At 42.2% G+C, this 26,921-nt stretch overlaps 1 pseudogene; it reads right to left on the bottom strand.

The window, feature by feature from the left end:
* LOC100082164 overlaps window positions 1-24,802 on the bottom strand; it is an 89,183-nt pseudogene extending 64,381 nt beyond the window's left edge.
* Window positions 24,803-26,921: the final 2,119 nt, after the last annotated feature.

Raw genomic sequence — 26,921 nt, 5'->3', positions numbered from 1 at the left:
TTTCCAGAAATGGGAAAATAACAGAAGAAAAGCCTTATGATCAGACAGCCTAGAGGGTCATGGAAGGCATTCTGGAAAAATTTATAGATGACATCAGGCAAGTTCCTCCACTGTAAGATATTTTATTATCAGGGCTGTTCAAACCAAAGGAAAACTCACCTATTTTGAGAACTTTTTACTTTAAAGGTTTTCAATTTTACAAAACAGCCAGCAGAGATGGCTTGGAGCCCGGATAGCAACTTTTTACATGAGAACAATTTTGGTGCAACAGCTTCTCAGACATTATTAACATTCTCATCATCAACATAAACAGAATTTATTAAGTGCCTGCTACATTCAGACTGCTGAATTAGGGGCCGAAGAAATCTTAGGACATTGGCCAGTAACAAGCTGCTTATCATATGTATCTAGTCTGTAAGCTCCTTGAGGGCAAGGAACGTTTCTACTGATTCTGTTATATTGTACTCTCCAAGTGCTTAGTATAGTGCTCTGCACACAGTAAGAGCTCAATAAATGTGATTGATTAATTATGGATGCACATATACCCCCTCTTTCTTCATTTTCTCTCCCTGAATTCTTTTTTCCAACCCCATGAAATTTGGATTTTGCTCTCTTCATTCTACTGAGAATATGTTCACCAAGGTCTCCAATGGCCCCTTTCTGGCTATAGCATCCATTTCCCCCCATCTCTCAGTTTTCTTTGGCACTGCAGACATTGCTTCTAGACAACTCTCCCTGGCTTTGGCTTTACTTCCTTCTCTTCCTAGCCCTCTCTCAGTTTGCTTTTCAGACTCCTTATCCTTTCCTCACTCTTTAACAGTGTGTGTTCCACCAGCGTCTTTTCTGGCTTCCCTGTTCTCACCACATATTCATTATCTCAGAGATAATTCACATTACTTCGGCTACTATCTCCTAAGGATGACTAACCAAATTTATATCTCCAATCCTGTCCTTTCCCTTGATTTAAAATTTCTTCTCTCCTCCTGTTGCCAACACCTTCCTTCAGCAATGTACCAAATCCCCTCCCACTTAAAAAGACACCCCCCCCAGTCTAGCATTCCAGCATAGTAACCCAAGGAAGAAGCCAACACACTGCATCAGCTGATCAGCTGTGTCCAATCTGATTATCTTGTATATTCCCTTTGCTTACTTAGCACAGTGTTTGGTCCACAGTAAGCACTTAACAAATACCATTTTAATATTATTATTATTATTTCAAGGGGTCTGAAACAGTGTCATTTACTGGAGACTCAAGGACAGGAATCAACCAACTCTAATGTGCTCAATAAATACCACTGATGGATTAAGATGGGGTGTTGGAACACAGCCATCCATCCGAGGTCAGTAGCCCTCACTATCCCCAAGCCTACCTTTTTCCCCTTCCAATATTTTATGCTTCTCCCCAGTTTCATCCAGGAGATGGGTTGCCCTATCTCTGACATCACTTGTCTGGTGGTCCAGAGTGTTTCTGAAGTACGTCCAGATAATTCTGGGTTCAAACCAGTCTTTAATAGGTCACTGCCAGTTCATATTTGGAAATCTTCTCATATTTGACCATTCACGGTGGTTTATTTTTCCCTGTCATTCCACAGTTTTGACTTTTGATTGATCCGCCACATTCCAGCGTGGCTCAGTGGAAAGAGCACGGACTTTGGAGTCAGGGCTCATGAGTTCGAATCCCAGCTCTGCCTCTTGTCGGCTGTGTGACTGTGGGCAAGTCACTTAACTTCTCTGTGCCTCAGTTCCCTCATCTGTAAAATGGGGATGAAAACTGTGAGCCCCACGTGGGACAACCTGATTCCCCTATGTCTACCCCAGCGCTTAGAACAGTGCTCGGCACATAGTAAGCGCTTAACAAATACTAACATTATTATTATTATTATTATTATTCCCTTTAGTTCCCTCATGTTCTTGATTTTGATGCTCTTTTGGGAGATGATCTAATCATCTTACATTCTTGTCCATTCCATTTTTCTTTCAAAGACCCTTCTTCTTGCCTGTCTATTGCTGCCAGCAACTTCCCTGATCTGATCATCCTGATCAGAGAAGTAGTGTGGCTTGGTGGAAAGAGCACAGACTTGGGAGTCAGAGGATGTGGGTTCTAATCCTGGCTTTGATACTTGTCTGCTGTGTAACCTTAGGCAAGCCACTTAACTTCTCTGTGCCTCAGTTAGCTCATCTGTAAAATGGGGATTAAGAGTGGGACAACCTGATTATCCTCTACCTACCCCAGCACTTAGAACAGTGCTTGGCACATAGTAAGTGCTTATAATTATTATTATTATTTTTGTGTTTCATTTACTCTTGGGTCACTGCCCTGTACAGAAGTTTGCAACCTTGGTGTCATCATTGACTCCCCTCTGACTTTCACCTGCCATGTTCAGATGGTCTTTCAATCCTGCCAGTTCTTCTGTAATGTTTCATGGATTCACTCCTTCCTCTTCACTGTTGGCAATCTTTACCCTAGTTTGCTCTTTATTATCTCTTGACTAGATTGCCTTAGCAGCCTTCTTATGGATCTGCTTGGCTCAACCCTCTCCCTTCATTGGTCTCTCCTGAATACAGCTGTACATATCATTTTTGAAAGCACACTTTATAGCACATCATTTCCCTCCTTCTTCAATGACTACTCAGTCATTACTGAGTACACAATGAGTACGCACTACTTCAACACCTAAAAAATCTTCAATGACTACTCAGTTTTTCCTGCATAAAAATAAATCCCCTATCCATTGGCTGCATCACTCTCCACGAGCTGTCTCCTTCATAGTTATCGGCTTTTTTCTTCCTCTACCTCCCTGCTCTCACTCTTCGCTCTTCCCATGATAACCTGGGATCTTTACCTCGCTCACAATTTTTCCGTCTCTGACCCAGTGCTCTCACCTTTCATGTACATGGCACACCCTCCTCAGATCCAAACCACATTCTTACCTACCTTCAAAGCCTTCTTTAAAAGGAACCTCCTATAAGACACATTCCCTAACTAATTCCCCATCTTCCTGGTCATGTCATCTCTTAAACCCCTTAGTACTGCTGTGTTGTGTTTATTTATTTACTACTTATTTATTTATCTGCTTAAATTGTTTTTATCATTTGATGCTGTGTTTTAATTTTTTACTTAGTGTATATTTGTCAATCTATATGCATTTGTCTACACTATTTGACTATAAACTCCTTGAGGGGCTGGAACTGTGGATTTTAACGTCTGTTTATGTTCCCTAGCACCTAGAACTGTGCTCTGCATGTTGAAGGTGCTCAAGTAGTGCTGTAGGTTATGGGAGAGCATATAATTCCAAATTGTCTGATCTGAACAACCATGCTGTGGTTTAACCCCAATTCAATCCCTCCAACTGTAAGCAGTGGGGACCAATAATTACATTCTAAGGTACAGTTGAAACTTGCTACTTGGTAAAGAGTGATTACCTTCTTGGATGATAAAATATCTCATCTGAAGACCTTCTACCAGGGTGACATCTCCTAATGGACTAAAAACCCCTCTAGAGGCAGGTTAAGCTCATTTCTTCCTGTATTGACCTCCAAGAAAGTAAAGGACAATTAGTCAACAGCCTCTAGGTAATGATTCTTTGTAGACACAAAAGTCATTCCTCAGCCTTTTGTTCTCCAGGCTACAGTGGTTATTCAGTGTTACCTCAATTAGCATTCTGAATTCTGGGTCTATGAAAATTGGGTGTTTAGAAAAATAACATTAAACAAAGAATAGTTTGCCTTAAGATTTGATGTAAAGTGCTTTAATGCAATCCCAAAATCAGAAAGAAAATGACCAAAGACAATATAAGTAGTGTTGTCAGTCACTGCTTTTCAGTGACTGAGTAACTAGCTAAGGTTAAATAAAAGAGGTCATTTGTACATGAAATGTGACTGAGGGCTTTTTCAACCGAGGCCCCTAGTGCTTTCATGCCAGAGAGGGCGGATCACCGGCCTCAGCTCACCACACAAACAAATCAAGTCACTTCACTTCTCTGTGCCTCAGTTACTTCATCTCTAAATTCAGGATTAAGACTTTGAGCCTTATGAGGGACAGGTACTGGGTGTCCAACCCAATTATCTTGTATCTATCCCAGTACAGTGCCCGGAACATAGTAAACCGTGCCCGGAACATAGTAAACACTTAACAAAGGCCTCAATTATTATTATTACTATGCCTGGGGGAGGTGAGGAAGAGTGGAGAACACAGGTGTGCCCTGCACGAGAAGTGCAGGAGTTTGGTATGGGTAATCCCATTGGTTTAGGTAGGGCCCCACCCAATCAGAATTAGGACTGAGAACGTGAGATTGTTTAGCTTGGGAGGGAGCAGGAATCTTGACACACTCACTTTCTAATACGTTAAGCCTTGTTTCTAAACAAATGCAAGGGATTTGTCCAAGATTCCATAGTTCCTTGGGGATCTGTGCAGTCTGCAAAAGTCGAGAAGGATTTGGAAAGTAGCCAAACAGCCGTGGCAAAGATGATGCAACTAAAAGGATCTCAAAGCCTTAGTTGGCCAGGAGCAACTAAACTGCACTTAATATGTGGAAACTGTGGGCCAAAAATAAATACTTTATTTAGAGTGTATTTGATTTAGACCAACCCCCCAAGTTATATCAACCCAAAAGTTGCCTTTTGCCCTCACCTATTTATACTCATCCTCACCGCAAATGTATATATGTAAATTGTTTATTGTAATTTCATTTTAGCATATTTGTTCACCTATCTATTTTAATTCCTCCTGAACCCAATACTTCAAAATAATTTTGCCATTCTACCTAATTGTGCTTTTGTTAAGCACTTACTGTGTGCCAAGCATTGTACTAAACAATGGGGTAGACACAGGAAAATCATGTCAGACATAGTTCCTGTCCCACATAGTGTTCACAGTCTAAGTAGGAAGGAGAACAGGAATTTAATCCCTATTTTACATTAGAGGAAACTGAGGCACATAGAATTGAAGTGACTTACCCCAGGCTTGCCCAGCAAGGCAGGTGGCAGAGCCAGAATTAGAAACCAGGTCCTCAGAATCTCGGACCTGTACTCTTTCCACTAGGCCATACTGCTTCTCAAGTTCTTCTCTGGAGAGTTAGCTATTAACAAGAGCAGAAGCAAGGAGCTGCTTAGAATTGGATGTGACTGTTGCAGCAAATGATTGATCAGTAATATTTGTTGACTGCTTACTCTTTGCAGAGCACTGAACTTAAGTGCTTGGGAGAGCACAATAGAGTAAGTAGGCACATCTCAGTCCTCAAAGAGCTGACAATATAGATGGGGGGGAACAGACCCTAAAATAAATAAATCGGGGAAGCAACCAAGTATATCTACAGAAGTGCAGTTGGGATGGGGGCCGGAATGGAATTAATCAAGTGGATAGGTAATGCAGTAGAGGGGAATAACAGGATGGAGAGATGAGAGACTAGTCAGGGAAGGCTTCCTGGAGGAGCTGTGAGTTTAGTATGACTTTGAAGGTGGGTAGACTGGTGATACGTCAGTTGTGAAGGGGGAGGGATTGCCAGACAGGAGGAATCAACAGTGAGAGACAAGAGGGAGGCAGAGGTTCATGTTGGAGGAGTATAGTGTGGGTGGGCAGGGTTGCTCAGATGATTTTGCAGGCATGCTGGTCGACAGGTCTGGTACTCTCTCCAATGTAGTCATCTCTTTACAAACCACAGGCCTACAATGCTGAAAAGATCAGCTACCCACTTATGAACCTTATCGTTTACAGTACTGTGTTAACTATATTAACACAGTATGAATAGTTCTTATACCCCAACAATCTCTTGTCCTGTTTTATGCTGTCTGATCGTTTCCTACCCATAGCGACTCCATTGACACATCTCTCCCAGAGCACCCCACTTTCATTTGCAATCGTTCTGGTATGTGTATCCATAGAGTTTTCTTGGTAAAAATACGGAAGTGGTTTATCACCTCCTTCTTCCATGCAGTAATCTTGAGCCTCCACCTTCGACTCTCTCCCATGCTGCTGCTGCCCGGCACAGGTGAGTTTTGACATGTAACAGATTGCCTTCCATTCGCTAGCCACTGCCCAAGGTAGAAATAGAATAGGAATGCCTCTGCTTGACTCTCCCTCATGTAGGTGAGACTGGTTGTTGTTTTTGTCTTATGTTGTCAAGTTGTGTCCGATTCATAGCGATGCCTTAGACACATCTCTCCCAGAACACCCCACTCCCCACCTGCAGTCATTCTGGTGGTGTATCCATAGTAGAGTACTGGAAACTCTCTGGGTATGATCCTGAGAGGGGGCCCAACAATGTGCTGGTTATAATATTAAATCAAGTAATGCCTACAGTGTCTGGCCGGTGAATTTACAAGTCAATCAGTGGTATTTTTTAAACACCTACTGAATGCAACACAACATCCCAAGTAATTGGGGAAGTGCTATAGGAGCATTTGTTCTCTGTCCTCAAGTGTCCTATGGGAGAGAGAGAGAGCAGCAAAATAATAATGGAAAAAGCCCGGGCCTGGGAATTGGACTCTCCACCTGTCCTACCTCCCTGTCTTTCTGTCTCTGCCTCTGAATGCAGCACTTAAATTAAAATAAAATAAAACTGTGATATCTGTCAAGTGCTTACTGTGTGTCAGGTACTGTATTAAGCACTGGGGTGGATACAAGCAAGACGGGTTGGTCGCAGTCCCTGTCCCGAATGGGGCTCTCAGTCTTAATCCTCGTTTTACAGATGATATAACGGAGGCCCAGAGAAGTGAAATGACTTGCCCAAGGCCACACCCCGCAGACAAGTAACAGAGCTGGGTTTGGAACTCGTGACCCTCTGACTCCCAGGCCAATGCTGTGTCCACTACTCAGTGCTGCTTCTGAACTGCAGCTGTGGAAACAAAATTTGTTAACAAAAAAAAGTTATGACCTTAGAGTCAATCAGCCAGCTGTTGTTTGGCAATGTTTGGTAAGTGCTGCATTTAGCATGCCATCTTTTTTTTAAAGCAAGTACGGTCTTGTTAAAATATCAGTTTAGTCACTGACCCACCCATCTCCCTAAACAAAAAGTCTCCCCTCACCTTGAATGGGAGAAGGAGAAAGAGGGCAACAGCTGTGTTTACTATCTGGTTTTATAGAGAGGAGCCCAGCTGTCAATTGGACTGTCCTCTGTCCAGTAAAGATATGGCACTAATAATAACAGTAATAATAATTATGGTATTTGTTAAGCACTTAATATATACCAGGCACTGTACCAAGTGCTGGGGTAGATATGAGCAAATTGGTTGGACACAGTTCCTGTCCTACATGGGGCTCATATTCATAATCCCATTTTACAGATGAGGTAACTGAGGCACAAGGAAGTTAAGTGACTTGCCCAAGGTCACACAGCAGACAAGTGGCAGAGCCAGGATTAGAACCCATGACCTTCTGACTCCCAGGCCCATGCTCTATCCACTACGCCACATTGCTTCACATTAGATGACTTTAGAAGTGCAATTTTTATTTTAGCCTCTCTCCACCTCTGCTCCTGAAGCTGAATTCTGTGGCCCAGAGGTGGCACCTATGTTAACAAGGACTTCTGAGAGGAACACAAGAGCTATGGAGCAAGTGGGCAGGTCAGAGTCTCCTCTGGAGAAATATTCTAGGTTTGGGCAGACTCAAGCGGACTTCTGCAAAATATTATTTGTGACATCATCCTGATACATCGTGTGCCTGGCATAAAACATGTGATTCACGTGTGTCTGCATCCGATATCCACGAGGGTCGTCCATGGCCACCCTAGCAAGAGCACCATCTCAGAGTTTCTGTGGAAAAACTTGCATCAAAGCTCATTTTCATTTTCTCACTTTCCCCTTCCTTATCTCCCCCTCTAGATTGTGTCTTTCCCTCTAGACTAAGCTTGGTGTGGGCAGGGAAAATGTCTCCCAACTCTGTTGTACTCTCCCAAGCATTTAGTACAGTGGTCTGCATGCAGTAAGGGCTCAAAAATGCTAGTATTTGCTTAACTGATTGATTATATCCTGCCTGCCTCCTGCTTTTGTTGCTTCCCTTGCAATACCAGGGCTAATTGAGTTTGGGGAAGTGAAAGTTTACATATGATTCATCCTTTCTCCTCTTCTCATGACTCACTGACTGGCTGAGACTTGTAGACACTGTTTAGTGATCAGTCAGTGGATTGTTTGGTCAGGGTGGGGAGTTTATGACACGCTTCACAAAAGGCACAGCCTAATATGATCTCCAGGGGTTCGAAGTTCTCCAGGAACAAATGTGCTCATTTTAAAGTAGTCAACTGGGTCTCTCATATATACAGATCATTCCTTCATGCCTCTCCTATTAGGTATTAATTTGCTATGCATTTATGTCCAAAGGTCACTGAGCCTTTATGAAAACCGAAGTAGGTTCATGAGCAGCATGGAGTGATTTAAAATTATGAATGTAGACTTTTTTCAGACCCACTCTGAAGATCCTTTTTCACGTTACTTGATTATGAATTTATCTCTTTTCTCAACTATGCAGCACGTAATTCTTCCAAATTCTTCTATTGTCTGTTAGACTGAGAGCATCATGTAGGATAGGTCTATGTCCAACTTAATTAATTTGTACCTACCCTAGCGCTTAGAACAGTATTTAACACATAGTAAGTGCTCTAGAAATACCTTAAAAAAAATTATCCAACTCAGGTTGGTCCAAACCGTTGCAGTCGTAAGGGTCAGAGGCGGGGAAGGGGATGGAGGGTTACCATGATTGGGAATTTAGGCTGGGGCTTCCGTTCCCTTCTACTTCCTGAGTTGAGAACTGAGCTCTCCGGAGGTGCCATACAATAATAATTTGAGTATTTGTTAAGTATTTACTAGGTGTAAATGCAAGCAAGATCAGACACAGTCCTTGATCCATCAAGGGCTCACAGTTTAAGTAGGTAGGAGAATAAGCAGTGAACCTCTATTTTACAGATGAGAAAACCACCAGTCAGTCAATTGTATTTATTGAGAGCTTACTATGTGCAAAGCACTGAACTAAAAGCATGGAAGAGTATAATATAAAAATGTAACTGGCACATTCCCTTCCCACAAAAGCTTACAGTCTAGAAGGGAGCCAGACATTAATATAAATGAATTACAGATATGTACATAAGTACCGTGGGGCTTGGGGAGGGGTTGGGGAAGAACAAAGAGACAAGTCAGGGCGAGTAAAGTGATTTCCCTACGTAGTCATACAGCAGGCAAGTGGTGGAGCCAAAATTAAAACCCAGGTCTCCTGATTCCCAGACCGATGCTCTTTCCATTAAGCCAGACTGCTGCTCAGAGGCTGAGCCCAACCATCTGTGGCTAGATAACCTCTCAGTGGTGCCAAGCAGCTGCACCCTCCCAGCTCTTTGTCCATTTTTCTCTGGAACCAACTTTTTCTTGTGTACCAGCTCTCCTAGTTCCATTCCCAGAGCTAGGCCAGTCTTCTCCCTCCTTGCAAAAAAGTAGCAGCAGCACCAGGCACCAGGCAAGGGAGTCAGGGGTAGCTGTCTTGTGTGCCTCCCTTGTTTTCCTGCATTTTACACCTCCTGTTTACCCACCCCAGAAATTCACTGACCATTGCTCCAACCTGAGGAAGCCCCAGCCCTGCAAATCTCCTGCCCAAGGCATGAACATTTTTCCTGGCTCCTTTCAGAAGTTAATCTAGCCCTACTTGTGATACTAAGCACAAATGTTAAAAGTCATGCGATAAGGTGAAATCTAATTTTAATTACATTATAGATGTTTAAGGAAGTTCCCCATAGGTTCTAACCTCTGACTGAAGAAGGGTTAATGCTCCTCCACTACTATTAATCCCACTATTTTCTGAGACCCATCAAGTCCTACCAATAGCATCATTGATTCTGTCCATTTCTTAATTCCCTAAAATACCTTCAAGACTGAGTGACCCTGCTATAGACTGACAGGGTATTTTGATAACTGCACTAGTGTCCTTCTGCCGTGCAAATCCACTTCCTCTAGCTCTTAATCTAGACAACTCACCTCTTGGGAGGAGGAGAAGCGGGCAAAGCTGCTTCTATTTTTTAGTCATTTTAGTCTTAGGAGTTTAGAAGCATGACCTCATATATCCTGACAACATCAATAGAAGACAGGAAGTATCATCAAGCAATTTACAGGTTAAAGGAATTGACTCACTGAGGTTGTGAATGGACTTGTCTGAGATCACCACGGCCCAATTTCCGCCTTCTGTGTGGAAGCATGCAGCCAAACTTAAAGCATCGTTCTGCTCATAAGAATCATCACTGTGACAAAACAATACTTGAACAAGAACAATCTTGGGCAGGATGGTGCCAATAGGTCAATTTTAGGGCAACACCCCGGTAACTCTAGTAGCTTGGTGAATGATCCTCTTCATTACGGAGCTGAGTCCCCTTGGGTGATTTAAACTTGCTGATCCCTGTGATGGCCAAGTTCCATTTTATATGACAAAAAAAAAAGTAAAAAGATTTATAACCAGCTAAGATGGCAGTGGGGCTGGTGACTGAACTGTAGTCATAGAGAACCCATTGGTTGGAAGGGCCTTCTGTGGGTCATCCTTTTCAACCCCCTGTCCCAAGGAAGGCTTCAGTTTACCAATTCTGGACAGCTGGATGAATACACAGTGAATAGATTAATTCATTTCATTCAGTTGTATTTATTGAGCATTTTCTGTGTGAAATGCATTGTACTAAGCTTTTGGGAGAGTACAATACAACAGTAAACAGACACATTCCTTGCCCATAGCAAGTTTACAGTATAGAGGAGGAGAGACAGACATTAGTATAAATAAATAAATTAAAGATAAGTACATAAGTGCTGTGGAGCCAGGAGGGGGGGAAGAAAAAAGGGAGCAAGTTTGGGTGTCACAGAAGGGAGTGGGGTAAAAGGAAAGAGGGAGGCTTAGTCAGGGAAGGCCTCCTGGAGGAGATGTGCCTTCATTGAGGATTTGAAGCAGGGTGAGAGTAATCATCTGTCAAATTTGAGGAGGGAGGGCTTTCCAGGCCAGAGGCAGGATGTGGGCAAGATAGGCAAGATTGAGGCCCAGTGAGAAGGGTTAGCATTAGAGGAGCAAAGTGTGAGGGCTGGGTTGTAGTAGGAGAGTAGAGAGGTGAGGTAGGAGGGGGCAAGGTGATGTACAGATGCCCTCCATAAGTGTAAGGAGATAGATAACTCTGTCTTTTCTCATCATAGCTCTGGAAAGTCTCTTTGATTTCATTCAGTAAATTCTGACTGCTTTGAGGACACTATCACCACTTTATAATTTCATCAGGAGAGAGCCATTGAGTGCTTAATAAGGAATTTCTTTTGAGCACTGAGTGGATGATGCAGCTGACATCCCAGTCAGTACTTAAGAGGAGGCAAACATCTCAGGTGTTCAGCTAAATTGCTTCTTATATTGTTAGAAATAACCTATTTAGTCATCTAACATCTTTGATCTGCAGATTCTGAGTCCCAGCAAGTCAAGTGACCCAAAGCATCTTTCCTTCTAAATCACCTCTGCCACTTGTCTGCTGCATGCCCTGGGAAAAGTCACTTAACTTCTCTGAGCTTTAATTGTCTCTTCTGTAAATGGGAATTATAATACCTGTTTTCCTTCCCTCCATGGACTGTGAACACATGTGGAACAGGGACTGTGTCCGATCTGATTCTCTTGTATCTACGCCAATCGACCAATGGTATTTACTGAGCACTTACTATCTGCAGAACACTGAAATAAGTGCTTGGGGGAGTACAACAGCATTGGTAGACTTGCTTCCTACCCACAAGGTACTTACAGTCTGGAGGAGGAGAGACATATTTAAATAACTGATACAGACATTTGTATTGTGGAGCTGAGGGTGGGCTGAATACCAATTGCTTAAAGGGTACAGAGTCAACTGTAGTGTTAGTGTAGAAGGGAGAGGGAGAAAGGGAAATGAGGGTTTAATTGGGGAAGGCCTCTTGGAGGAGATGTTATTTTAATAAGGCTTTGAATCAATCCATCAGTGGTATTTATTGAGCACTTACTGTGAGCAGAACACTGAATTTGCCAGAGAATTGAAATTGCCAGAGAATCCAGTGATGAAATTTGCATGGCCTAGTGGATAGAACATGGGCCTGGAGGTCAGAAGAACCTAGGGTCTAATCCCTGCTGTGTCACCTGCCTGCTCTGTGACCTTGGACAAGTAACTTGACTTCTCTGAGCCTCAGTTACCTCATCTGTAAAATGGAGATTTAGACTGTAAGCTCCATGTGGGACAGGGACTGTGTCCAACCTGATTAACTTGTATCTACCTCAGCTCTTAGTACAGTACCTGGCATATAGTGAATGCTTGACAAATAACGTAAAAACAAAACAAACAAACAAACAAAAAATTAGCATAAGGCGAAGGCTTCCTGCCACTTTAGAATTCCAAAATATTACCAAGAAAAAGTAGGGAGAAACCTCAAAATTTAACTTATATCCCCTGGACTCAACTTTTCTTTCCAAAATAAATAACCAAGGAGCAACAAAGAGGAAAGAAGCTAAGACACCTCTCCTAAATATAGAAGACAACTGAGCTGGGTGAAAATCTTGAGGGGATCCATGAACAGAAAGCAGCTGGAGGAAAAGGAGGATTCTGTAACACTCTGAGTAACACAAATGGCGTTAGAGTCACCTCTGATTATCCTCAGAGCTAAGGTACAGAGAATCTGCCAGAGAGTTGAAAGGTGGGAACTGATGTAGAAATTAAATGTGGCATGAAATACGCCTGAGAGGTTGAAAATAATATGGCTGAACACGGCTGACAGTGTTCCTTCAGCCAGCATTGAGAAATGGATCCCGTCCCAATATCTTGTAGCACTAGAGTGTAGAGAGAGGGAAAAAAATCAATTTCTATTCTTTCTTGTATCAATGGAGGGACTCAATACTAAACTAGTGCAGCTGGGATGCTCAGCAGAGATTTTTTTCATTGGATGTTCTGCATTTCTGACAGAGGACTGATGCTCTGCAGAAGTATCTATTTATCATATCTACAAGAGATGATGGGATGAAACACTGTGGTCTCCACCTAAGACCCTCACACTATTTTACCCCCCTATCTTGGGTTCTTCACCTGCACTTCTCTTCTTCTGAATCATCAATTAATCAATCATATCTTTGAGTGCTTATTGTGTACAGAGCACTGTACTAAGCACTTGGGAGAGTCCAATATGACAGTGTACAGACACATCATCAACTGTCAAAAATGTACCTCTGCTCCACCCCCAAAATTAGCTAATGTTTGGGAACTATTTTAGTGTTTCATCAATCAGTGGTATTTATTGAGTGCTTACTGTGTGCAAAGCACTGTATGAAGAGCTTGAGAGTCCTATATGACAGAGTTGTTAAAGACATTCCCTGGCCAAAATGAGCTTACAGTCTAGAAGTTGAGAATTAAATGTTTTTCCATGATGAACAGAAACACCTGCACCCTATCTGCTTCTATTACTATTAGTAACCTTTATTAAAACATACTTTGTGCCAGATACCCTACTAAATACCAAGTTAAATATTGGATTAATTAAGGACATGGGAAGAAGCGTGGCATAGTGGATAGATCATGTAACTACGAGTCAGAAGGTCATGGGTTCTAATCCTGGCTCTACCACTTGTCTGCGATGCAGCCTTGGGCAAGTCATTTAACTTCTCTGTGCCTCAGATACCTCACCTATAAAATGGGGATTAAGAGTGTGACCCCTGTGCGGGACAGCAACTATGTCCAACACAATTTGTATCTACCCCAGCACTTAGTACAGTGCCTGGTACATAATAAGTGCTTAACAAATACCATTATTATTTTTATTAATAATAATAAATATAAGAAGATCAATGAATGGTATATGGTCCCTGTCCCACAAAAAAGCTCCCAGTCTAATTAGGAGAGAACAGACATACAGAACAATATGAATAACTTGTAAGCAACAGTTAGAGCGAGTTAAAATTTAACCATCCACCTATAAGCATGAAAAGAAATAACCAATAGTATTTAGAGAAAGGGCTGGGTTAATCTCCCATGGGCCCATAGTTAATTGAATTTATAGGGTCGCCACGTGATACACGTTCTTACATCAGTGTGTGAGGACATTGGAGACATCTCTCAAGTCTGGTGACAGGCCTCCTCTATTCCCACAGTAGCTCTCCCACAGTAGCTCCTCTGCTGCAGTCTCCCCTCTCAGCAGAGATTAATTGCTTCCGTGTATGTTCCAGGTGTCACTCCTATTAACAATGGCAGTTGGCAGTCTGACCTTTGGGGCTGGGCGGGACTGGTCAGGGCCAGTACTTTGTCAGAGCCACAGCTAATGCGGGTCTGCCCAGGTCAAATCCCTCACAGCCAAGGGTTTTGGGGTCAGAGGAAAGAAAGGAGAGGTCAGATGACCAGGTGATTCCCCACCCCCCTTTCTCTCTCCCTGTGGGTCAGGGGTCTCTCTCCTTTTCCCAACTTACTGAGGCTAAACTGGGGTCTTCTGAGCTAAGTTGACTGAGGCTGTTGCCCCCAGAATGCTAGGTACTGATGACCTGCATATCTCCTTTATAATGATTATTATTACTATTGTACTTGTTAAATACTACTCATTCATTCAATTGTATTTATTGAGCGCTTACTGTGTGCAGAACACTGTACCAAGCTCTTGGAAAGTACAATTCGGCAACGGATAGAGACAATCCCTACCCAACAACGGACTCACAGTCTAGAAGGAGGAGACAGATGACAAAACAAAATAAGTAAACAGGCATCAGTACTGTCAAGATAGATAAATAGAACCATAGACAAATGTACTTCATTAATAAAATAAATAGAGCAATAAATATATACAAATATATGCAAGTGCTATGGGGAGGGGAAGGGGGTAGAGCAGAAGGAGGGAGTAGGGACCATGGGGAGGGAAGGAGGGGCAGAGGGAGAGGGGAAATACTACAAGCACTGTTCTCAGCATTGGTGTAGATATTCAGTCAGTCATATTTATTGAGTGCTTACTGTATGCAGAGCACTGTACTAAGCACTTGGGAAAGTATAATACAACAATAAACAGTGACAGTCCCTGCCCACAATGAGCTCACAGCCTAGAGGCGGCGAGAGAGACATAAGACAAATAAACAGATATCAATATAAAAAATAAAATTACAGATACATACATAAGCACTATGGTGCTGGGAGTAGGGGGAAGGGCATAGGGAGCAGCTGGAGATGAGGAAAAGTGGGGCTTAGTCTGGTAAAGCCTCTTGGAGGAGATGGGCCTTCAATAAGACTTTGAAGTGGGGAGAGTAATTGGCAGCTTTGAGGAGTAGGGCATTCCAGGCCATTAGATAAAAGTTAATCAGGTCAGAAACCTGTCCCACATGGGGCTCACAGTCTAGGTGGGAGGGAGAACAGGCATCAAATCTCCTTTTCTAGATGAGGAAATTGGGACACAGAGATGTTAAGGGACTCTGACTGAGGTAACACAGCAGACAACTGGCAGAGCCAGGATTAGAAGCCTGGTCCTCTGATTCCTAGGCCACAGTGCTCCTCTGGCATGCTGTCCCCAGAAACAGCTCAAGTTGCAGGGAGGGAAATGAGTTCCTCTGGGGTGCGGGGAGTGACTGGGGAGAAGTTGGGCATGCACGTGTAGTGTTTGGAGCCCCATTTAGCCTAAAGCTCCTGGGCCCCAGCCTCCCCTTCGCACCCGGCCAAGCCCCTATGTTATTCCAGTCTTGCTTATAAAAAGCAATCTTTAGGCCCCTTATGACTTAAAATGCTACCCAGGGGCTGTCTTATAGCACTTCTGATTCATTCATATCTGGCATTTTCCCTTGACTAAAGTATTTAGTGAAACTTGAAAACTCACAGCACAGGGTAATGTCTGTTTGGCTCAAAAAAACCTTTTGCTATCACAAAATCAATAGTTTTGTCCACATCTGACCGTACTAGAATCCCCCTATTGCCAAGTCACTTTGAAGTCTCAAGGTTTCTAAAGTTTCTGGACCACAAAATGCCTAAAAATGCTCACAAGCTAGTTTATAAAAAACACTTAAGACTGCTCATTACTGTAGCCTCGTCACCTAACCTTGCTTTTTTACAGTTGTTTATAAGCAACTTTAACTTTGCCAAATGGAGCATAATACATTTTTTGTACATTAGATTTTCTTTTCTATCTTTGAGTGCCCCATACATTTCCACAAATGAAATGTTTTCAACCTCAGTTTTTGAAACAGCTTGCTCAAATGTTGCTGCTTGACTGTGAGCAAAGAGAAATACATTTCAAAAGGTAGGTTTTCAAAAAAAAGATTTCAGTGTCCCTAGACAGATGTCCATACTGAAAAAATTGATCTCAAAAGATATAATGTTAAAATCCCTTCAACTGAAGTGTGTTACCTATAATTTACTCCAGCAAGTATTTGACACCAACAAATTCACAAAATTTCATTAGTTCTTGTCCTCTAACAGTACAGAAAAATATTAGTTAGTTCTACTTTATGACATGGTCTGTGTTATCTGGTAAAGAGCCAAGGACAAGATGAATTGCATTGGATGACAATGTTATTTGATAAATTCAAAATTTATCAAATTTCCATCAAAGAACAAATTTAGTTTTTGGAAAGTGTTAACACTATCTGTGGCACTACTAAAATTGTTATTCATGTTAGCACCTCAGAAAACAACTACCTTGCAGTTAAGATCATTTTGTTTTCCAAAACTTGAGTTAGGTACTTCACAGTAATGCCATACATTTCACCACATGGTGACCAAAAGTCAGTCATTTTAGTTTGAAAGATCATTTGAGGATTTATTTTATCATCTGTCTACCTATGAAGATTGTAAGCTCCTTATGGGCAGAGAGCATGTTTAGCAACTCTATTGTATTGTACTTTGCCAAGTAATTAGTACAAAGCTGTGCATACAGTAAGCGCTCCATAGACACAATTGATTGATTGGTTGAGGAAAATAACCACAGTTGGAAACAACTTTTCACTGCCATAACTGGTCACATCATAGTGTCATGTAATGAGATTCCTGCAAATAATTTTTTCCATTCACTAAATGAAAGTAGGACAAACGTATTTGAGGCAACTTCTTGGGCCTTTGCTTTATTATACCCAAATGTTGCTGAGAAAAATGCCTATTTTATTTTTGATGGACAGTCATTATAGAGATTCCCATCAGGAATGGTAGACCGCCACAACTTCAGCAAGTGCAATTTCCAGGTACAGACTTTTTAAAATAATCCGTGCTTGTCCTGCTAAAACCCACTCTGTGTTTGCTGAGCACTTTTATACACTTCCAGCTAAAGATGGTTTGTGTGATTCTCCCATCTCTTCAGGCACTGAAAGCCCACTGGATAAATGGGTTTTCAAGGAACCACATTAATTTGCTTCAATATGGTCTTGCTTTATCCCAATACAGTATTTTTAAAACCTTATTCCATTTAAATACAGGAACTTCCCTCAAAAAAGGCACTAAACTAACCAGGTTAGGATAATCCAATATTTTTACCGAAAAACAGTGCAGCCTCTAATCAAATGGGGAATAATAATTAATTCGAATTGCATGTTATTTTCACTGAGACTTTACCATTGTAGAAAATTCATAAATGATCAAAATCAGCAAAATCACTTTTGTTCCAGTATCCAGAGAATCCCATTCTGTTATGTGGGATTAGGTTGAATGCCTCTAGGCTTTAGGATTTGCAAACCTATGAGAACTTGCTTCTGAGGGTCTAAGAAACACTTTCCATACTTTAGTTTTTAAGTCTAACAAATCTTAAGTAGATCCTTGGGAGCTATCAAGGTCCTGCCTGGGAATGCAGCAAAAGTGTAGATATTTAATCTCCTTTTAACAGATGAGAAAATGGAGGAAAATGCTCTGCGTTTTCTGGAACTATGACCCCTGAATGAGCAGCAGCATGGCTTAATAAATAAAGCACAGGCCTGGGAGTCAGAAGGGCTGTTCTAATCAGTTCTAAATTAGTCAGTTCTAATCTCGGCTCTGCCACTTGTCTGCTATATGGCCTTGGGCAAGTCAGTTCAGTTCTCTGTACCTCAGTTACCTCATCAGTCAAATGGGGATTAAGACTGTGAGCCCTATGTGGGACAGGGACTGTGTGCAACCTGATTTGCTAGTATCCACCCCAGTGCTTAGTATAGTGCTGGGCACACAGTAAGTGCTTAACAAATACTGCAATTATTAAATTGTATTTACCCCAGAGCTTAGTATGGTGCTTGGCACATAGTAAGCACTTTAGAAATACCACAATTATTATTATTATTATTATTATTATTAACTGGAGACCTGGGAACCATCCTAGCCTGTTCAATCAATCCATCAATCTTTTGTATTTTTTGAACACTTACTGATTTGGGACACCAACCCAGCGCTTAGAACAGTGCTTGCACATAGTAAGTACTTAACAAATACCATCACTATTATTATTCTCGCTGCCCAAAGCAGGTTTCACTCAAGCCTCCAGTGCCCAAGGCTGTCTCCAACCCCCAGAGAGGTCCTCAGAGTAACCTAACACTGCTAGGCGTTCAGGAGCAAGTCCTTAAACATCAGAACACTGCAGTTTCCTCAGTTATCCATTGGTGCCCCAAAGATGTGATCCTGTCACATATCTTCCTCTACTTCGCCAAGCTCTTTGGGATCATAGTTGAAGGTCCTGGGAACTGGATTTCCAAGACAGAAATTCAGAAGGCAACTGTTCTCAGATTGAGATCTGTGGGCAATCTTGTACTACCTTTAAACAGGAGAAGAGTTTTGCATGGTAGGTGAGGAGGGATTCACCAAATACTACAAAGGTAAAGCAACAGCCTGTGAAAGCAAAAAATTGGATCAGCAATATAGAGAAACTCAGACCTGCCAGGGTCATTACACCATGTGTATCTCTGCTGTGTTAATATTCATTCCAGTTGCTGCAAACTGGTCTTCCAGCTCTTGCGTTATGTGAAATACTTTGTCTAAGCAAATTAACATAATGAGCATCTCACTCATGGTGGGATGGGGGAGGAGATTCTCATTCTCTTTGAGGTATTATGAGCATCCGGTGACTGGAGAGTTGTCTTACACTTAAACCTCATAAACTCTCTCTGATGTCTGAAGGGAACTTTTTCCAGTAAGTGAATTTCCCAAACAATGGATTGACTTTCCCCATTTTAAAGGAAGAGTCCTTAGTTTCCAAAAACAACAGCTATTTTTTCTCCCTTTCAGGAACACATCCATTCCACTGATTTCCAGGAGTTTTCAGGCCCCTTCCTTTGTCACATTCTGACTTCCTGACATTTGGAGACTGGAGATTTCAAGACCCTCTAGTGGTTGCCCATCCTCCCCCAGATCAAACAGAAACTCCTCACCATTGGCTTTAAAACATTCAATCACTTTGCCTCCTCATACCTCACCTTGTTATTCTTCTACTACAACATAGCCCACCCACTTTGCTCTGCTAATGCTCCCCTTCTCACAGTGCCTCGATCTCATCTATCTCACCACCAACACCTTGCTTGTACCCTGCCTCTGGCCTAGAACATCATTCCTCCTGAAATCTGACAGACGATCACTCCCCCCACCTTCAAAGCCTTATTGAAGGCACATGTCCTCCAAGAGGCCTTCCCTGACTAAGCCCTCTTTTCCTTATCTTCAGTTCCCTTCTGTGTCACCCTTACTTGTTTGTTTTATTCATCCCCCTCCTAGCCTCATTGCACTTATGTACATATCTGTAATTTATTTATTTTAAGGTCTGTCTCTCCCTCTAGATTGTAACCTCTTTTTAGGCAAGGAATGTGTTGTTTGTATTGTTATATTGTACTCTCCCAAGCACTTAGTACAGTGCTCTGCACACAGTAAGCACTCAAATATGATTGACTGACTGATTGATATGCCTGCTTGGGTAGTGAAAGGCAACTTGATTTGCAATCAAAAATCAGATTTCCATTGATATCCAATGAATACTTGCCTCAAGGATGCAGGCTGACACTTTCTGTGAATGAAGCTGTTCCTTCTCTAATATCTCTCCCTGGCCTTTGCCCTCTTCCGTGAAGCTTTGGAGCTGTGACCCAAAAGGCTCGCTGCTCCAGTTCAAGAAGTTTTCTACCAAATGGCTTCTAGAATGTGCACTATAAAAAATACAATCAAAACAAATTCTAAATACTTCAATATTGTTTACCTTCCTCGAGTCACCGCCTTCAGAGAACACAAACCTATAGAGGTCTCAATAAGAATAAGGATAATAATTGGGTATTTATTTAGTGCTTATCTTGTGCCAAGCACTCTATTAAGTGCTGGGGTAGATACAAGATAATCACATCTAAGAGGGAAGGGAAGCAGATATTGAATCTCCATTATACAGATGAGGGAACTGAGGGACAGAGAAGTTAAGTGACTTGCCCAAGATCACACAGCAGGTAAGTGGAGGAAGTGGAATTAGAACTTGGGTCCTCTGACTCCCAGGCCTGTGCTCTTTCCACTAGGTCACACTGCCTCAATTGCTCAGATAATTGGATTTAATTGAAGTGAATAGAATTGATAGATTTAATAGAATTTATTTAACAGATAGCTTAATAGAAGCAGTGTGACCTCATGGAAAGAGCATGGGGGCTTGGAAGTCAGGAAGCCCTGGATTCTAATCCTGGTCCACACTTGCCCACTGTGTGACATTGGGCAAGTCATTTAACTTCTCTGGGCCTCAGTTTCCTCAACTGTTCTTTTTTCCCCCCAAGGTTCCTACTGACATGACTCACCTCCCCATGCCTAACATTCCTGCATTAGTTGATGGAGACTTTTTCTTAGTTCAGAAATCACATACCCTCTTCAAGGTGACCTCCATTTACAGGCATCTGTTGAAGTACATTTTTTTAATCTCTCATGCCAAACCCAGCTGATCTATTTATGATGAGCAGAGTCCTTCCTCTCTGCAAGGAACAATAGTTGAAGATAAACTTGACAAAGTGAGTGGCAGCTGACAAATTTTGATGAAGATAGGAGCTTTCCGTCTCCCATCCTTTTCCCTTTCCCTCAGATTCTCACTCTATTCTCACTCTTCCTTTTCTCCCCATTACAGTCTATAAAGTGCATTTATAAATTATCCACTGAGATTGAGAAGGAGGGATGTCCCCCTCCTTTTCTATTAAGACCAAGCCAGCCCTGAACCTTATCTTCATTATCATCACAATCAATCACATCAGAATCCTGTATCTACAATATGCATGGAACTGGGCTAGGAGTCCAGGAAGTTACAAAGGAAATAGGCTGCATAGCCCCCACCCTCAAAGAGCTTTAATCTAATGGGAAATGCATAAAATATTTCAGCTACTTTTAATAACATCCAGCATCAGACATGGTATAAGCACGTAACACCACTATTATTGTTGTTTTCAGTAATATTCTATGCAGTACTCAATGGGGAATATTCTATCCCATATATCTGTCCAGATCCGCTGTGGCATTCCATGGGACTCTGCTTATGTTGGTCCTTTTCAATACTTTCTAGCCTTGGAAGGTGGAATTTCCATAGTGAGGTTTCAGTGGCAATCCTGGGAAGTCTGCAGAACTAAGAGTACTGCAAATTTTCAGGTAGAGAAACAACTAAAATCCCTTTTTATGGGGTTAAAAACTAAATGGGCTTCAGCGAATTAAGATTTTTTAAAAACAGTAGCTTCAAATTATTTTTGATTGTCAAATCATAAAATAATTGTGGTATTTATTAAGCATTTAATGCGTGTCGAGCACTGTACCAAATGCAGAGGTAGATACAACACAATCAGATTAGGCAAAATCCCTTTTCCACAAGGAACATTTAAGAGAGAGGCAGGAATTTAATCCCTATTTAACCAATGAGGAAATGGAGGCTTAGAGCAGTGATATAAAATGAGGCATCAAAGATATACACCGAAGCACTGAAGTTTGAACAACCTAAACAAGGTGCCTTTCCCAGAACCTTTTTCTTTCACCACAGTTTCTGCCGTTGGAGGGAGATCTGTAGATCTGAAGGAAAGAAAGTGGTCCCTGAACCACTGACTCAGCTTTAGAGTGACACAAATAGGGAGAACATAGAGTTGCAGAAATTGACCACAAAAGTGGTTAAATCTCAGGTACATTCCAGTTCCTGTCTATTTCCATAAAATAGAGATGAGGCCTGGCCATCCTCTTGCTCCCCGCCACCCTGTCATTAATTATCATTATTATGATTATATTTGGGAGTCAGCAAGTCATGGGTTCTAATCCTGGCTCCACCACTTGTCTGCTGTGTGACTTTGGGCAAGTTCCTTAATTTCTCTGTGCCTCAGTTACCTCATCTGTAAAATGGGGATTGAGACTGTGAGCCCCATATGGGTCATGAACTATGCCTAACTTGCTTTGCTTGTATCCACCCCAGAACTTAATACAAAGCCTGGCAAATAGTAAGCACTTGAAAATACCATAATTATTATCATTATTATCCTCCCTCTAGACTGTGAGCTCATTGCGGGCAGAGATTGTCTTTCTATACTACTGTATAATACTTTCCCAAGCGCTTAGTACAGTGCTCTGCACACAGTAAGCGCTCAATAAATATGATTGAATGAATGAAGCACTGTTCAAAGTGCTGGGGTAGATAGAGGTCAGACAGTCCCTGTCCCACATGGGCCTCACAGTCTAAGTAGGAGGGAGAATAGATATTGATTGATATTAAATACTATTGCTACTATTCATTCAATGGTATTTACTGGGCACTTACTCTGAACCGAGCACTGTACTAAGCGCTTGGGAGAATACAGTACAACAGAATTGGTAAACACATTCCGTGACCACAGTGAGCATACAGTCTGGTTGGGGAAACAGACATTAAATTATGGATATGTACATAAGTGTTGTACAGATCCAAAGGGTACAGATCCAAGTGCAACGCAGATGGAAGAGGGAGTCGGAGAAATGAGAGCTTAGTTGGGAAAAGCCTCTTGGAAGAGATATGATTTTGATAAGGCTTTGAAGGTGCGGAGGCTGGTGGTCAGTCAGACGTGAAGTGGGAGGGAGTTCCAGGCCAAGCACTGGGAAAGAGTAATAATTATAATAGTGGTATTATTATTACAGTAGACAGGTGGGAATTAACATGGACTCTGTCTCTCGAAGGCCTCACAATCTATGAAGGGGCTCCCAGTCTTTTATTATAATCAAAGAATCTTACAGTAGAGGACATTCAAAATTCTAGCTTTTTTTCTTTATAAGGTAGCAATTAAATTGCACTCTGAGACGACTCAGATGATTTCACAGCAGTGAGCTTTTATGGTGGCCCTCAAATTTGATGGGAACATTTATTAAACAGAAAGGGAAATGCGAGTGAGACTCGAAGACATAGTTTCTGGCTAGACTCAACTATTGCAATTGGACTGGCAGGTGTGACATCACCACTGATCCCTTATTTCAAGTCGAGCATTTCCCCAATTTTCATCCTGCACTGCCATCTACAGTACACCTCTCAATACCGCATGGTGATCCATCGCAGCCTAGAAAAATACCATTTTTAAAAATGGCATTTATTAAATGCTTACCATGTACGCTTCACTGTCATCAGCGCTGAGGTATATACAAGCTAATCGGGTTGGACACAGTCCCCATCCCACCTGAGGTTCACAGTCTTTAATCCCCATTTTACAGATGAGGTAACTGAGGCACAGAGAAGTTAAGTAATTTGCCCAAGGCCTCCAGCAAAGTGGGTAGATCTGGGATTGGAACCCAAGCCCGTGCTCTTGCCACCCTGATGCCTAAAGAATGTAGGTTATGAGCCATTTATGCACTTGGGAAGGAATTTCTGGCCATTTCACATCCTGCTACTTCCTGGAGAGGAGGCAACAGATCCTGGAAAGCTTCAGAAGGTAGAGGGGTGTTTTGTGGTTAACAAAAAGCAACCAGAAGCCAGTCTATTGTTGGACAGCCATTTCGCATACTACTTTCCACAACTTCCCTAATGAATCAATTGGGTTTATTGCACGCTTACTCCTCAGACCGACTGACAATTACTCTACCCACCTTCAAAGCCTTATTGAAAGCACATCTCCAAGAGGCCTTCTCTGACTAAGCCCCCCTTTTCTCTTCTACACTCCTTTCTGCATCCCCCTGACCTGCTCCCTTTATTCTTCCCCACATCCTAGCCCCACAGCACTTATGTACATATTTGTAATTTATTTATTGATATTAATATCTAGACTAAGCTCATTGTGGGTAGAGAATGTGTCCGTTATTGTTACACTGTATTCTCCCAAGTACTTAGTACGGTGTTCTGCACACAGTAAGCACTCAGTAAATATGACTGACTGAATGACTGAATATTAAGTGCTTGGGAGAGTTGATAGACACGTTCCCTGCCCACAATGAGCTAATACTCTACATCGCCTGACTCCAGCCACCTCTCCTCCTGCTCCCACCAGTCATATTTATTGTGACTGTGCAGAGCACTGTACTAAACAATTGGGAGAGTACTATATAACAGACACATTCCCTACCCACAACAAGCTTACAGTCTAGAGGGGGAGACAAACACTAATATAAATAAAATACAGATATGTACATAAGTGCTGGGGGGCTTGGAGGGGAGATGAATAAAGGGAGCAAGTCAGGGTGACACAGAGGAGTGTAGAAGAGGAAAGGGAGGCTTAGTCTAGGAAGGCCACCATGGCTCTGGATACCACCCTCTTCCACCCGGAGCAATTCCCACGCCACCCACCCTTTCATGGCTTCCTTACTTCCTTTGCCAGATCACTGCCCTTGTTCTTCAGCAGCATCTGATGCCCACCGCAGCTGTCAATGTCACATCTCCATCCCTGCCTGCCTTACGGCCCTCTGACATTCGACAAGCCTACGCCTTGTTCATTATATCCAGGGGTAAACCCAAGGCCATAGATTACCATGGTGTCTTTCTTTCTGCTCACTGTAATTAAGTTTTTCACAATAGGATATTCTATAACACTGAGGTGTCACCTGTTTTTTGTTGTTTTTTTTTACTTTTCATCACTGGCTCATCATTCCTACATATTCTCCATGAAGGGCTAAAAGAATAAGAGACTGACTTTTTCAAAGCAACAGAGAGATCAGTGGGCGAACCAGATAGAAAACCCAGAATGCCTGATTCCCAGTCTTTTGCTGATTGCTACCGCATCATTAAAATCAGACTTCTAGGCAGAGAGTCCAGGGCAGACATGTTATCTTGTGCCTATATTTCCACATTTAAATGTGTTCCACCCTTTAAAAAGCTGCAAAAGCCTTTTTAAACAGCCTGGCTGAGAATCTGGATTCTGTCACTTGACTGCTGTGTGACCTTGGACAAATACTTGATTTCTTTGTGCCTCCATTTCCTCACCTGGAAAATGTGTTTGAATACCTGCTCTTCCTCCCTCTTACCCAGTGAACCTTGAGCAGTATAGAAACTGTGCCTTATCAGATTGTACTGTATCTCTACCCCAGCATTTAACACAGTACTTGGCCCTTAATAAGAGCTTAACAAACACCAATGCGTTTGTTAACAAACAACAGTGTGTTAACAAGCAGGGAAGCAGTATGGCCTTATGGGTAGAGCAAGGCCTGGGAGTCAGAGGACCTGAGTTCTAATCCCACCTCCTCCACTTGCCTGCTCTGTGACCTTGGGCCTTAGTTATCTCATCTGAAAAAGGGGGATTAAGACCATGAGCCCCATGTGGGATTTGGACTGTGTTCAATCTGACTAGTTTATAACTACCCTAGGGCTTAGTACATTCCTTGATACATAGTAAGTGCTTAACAAATACCATAAAAAACCAAAGAACCCAAAAATATTATTATTAATCATAATAATTACTACTGATGGCAATATTTTAATATCAATACTTAATATGTAATAAAGTCAAAACTCACCTGTGCTGGGTAGCAGCGGCATGGGAGAGATTCGAGGGCGGAGACTCAATTTTACTGCTTGGAGGGAGGCTTCTGTCTTTTTACCAAGAAACCTCTATGGATACACTATTGGAATGATTGCAAAAGGAGATGGGGCGTTCTGGGAGAGATGTGTCCCACTATGGGTCGGAGGTGACTCGACAGCATAAGGCAAGATAGACTAACATATCATTAAGTAGACAAATGGACATCATATTAGTGGGTAGAATTATCACTATTGATGTGTTGCAGGAAGAATATTGCTGGGCAGGCCTAAGGCTGGGATGGAAAGCCAAGAACAGGAGGAAGAAGAATCCAGGCAGAGACAAAGAGACACTGATATATATGAGACAAACAGACAAGAGACACAAAGAGGTAACAGGACAGAGGGAGAGGCACAGAGACAGGCACCAACAGAGGCCCAGACAAGACAGAAACACAACTCGGACACACATGTATATAAGCACTTAGCCAGATGATTTTCCTCTTGAAAATAGCTGCAGCAATAGGAGGGAAACATGGCAGAGCACCCTTAACCCATTTCTGTCAAGTAGCCTGGTTCCTTGCCCTTGTAGAAGGGGATGCCACTGTTGTTCCTCTTCAGAGTTTCTGCTACAGAGCAGATAACAACAGAGAAGCTTGTGGTTGGTGGGGAATGTCTACCAACCCTGTTATATTGTACTCTCCCAAGTGCTTAGTACAGAGCTCTGCACACAGTAAGCACTCAAGCAATAGATTCATATATTGAGAGCCTGTTCAGTTCCTGAAAATACACGTCACTAGATTTGTAAACCCAATCCCTGCCCACAAGGAGTTTAGTCTATAGGAATCCCCAAAATCTCAGCATAGTGACCACAGCAGCAGTTACTCTTTCCTTTGCTGTTCTCCCAGCCAACCATAAATCCCTCATTTCCCACACATCTGTCCTCCTAAAATTCCACCTCCTCCAACACGCTTTCCTGATTAATTTCCAATACTCCAAGTGGTAGCAATCCACCAGTTAACTCAAGTCCTTATATATTCATTTATACCCATTCCAGTATTTTCAGCTGCTATGTGGTTCTTCTCTTCACACTTTTTTGTAAATATTCCTTTGCCTGTTTCCCCACATCAGAGTGTAAA

The sequence above is a fragment of the Ornithorhynchus anatinus genome, chromosome 2, assembly GCF_004115215.2.
Source record: "Ornithorhynchus anatinus isolate Pmale09 chromosome 2, mOrnAna1.pri.v4, whole genome shotgun sequence".
In the NCBI taxonomy this organism is placed as follows: domain Eukaryota; kingdom Metazoa; phylum Chordata; class Mammalia; order Monotremata; family Ornithorhynchidae; genus Ornithorhynchus; species Ornithorhynchus anatinus.
The sequence above is the reverse complement of the archived record's forward strand: the minus strand, read 5'-3'. Positions and strand labels throughout refer to the sequence as shown.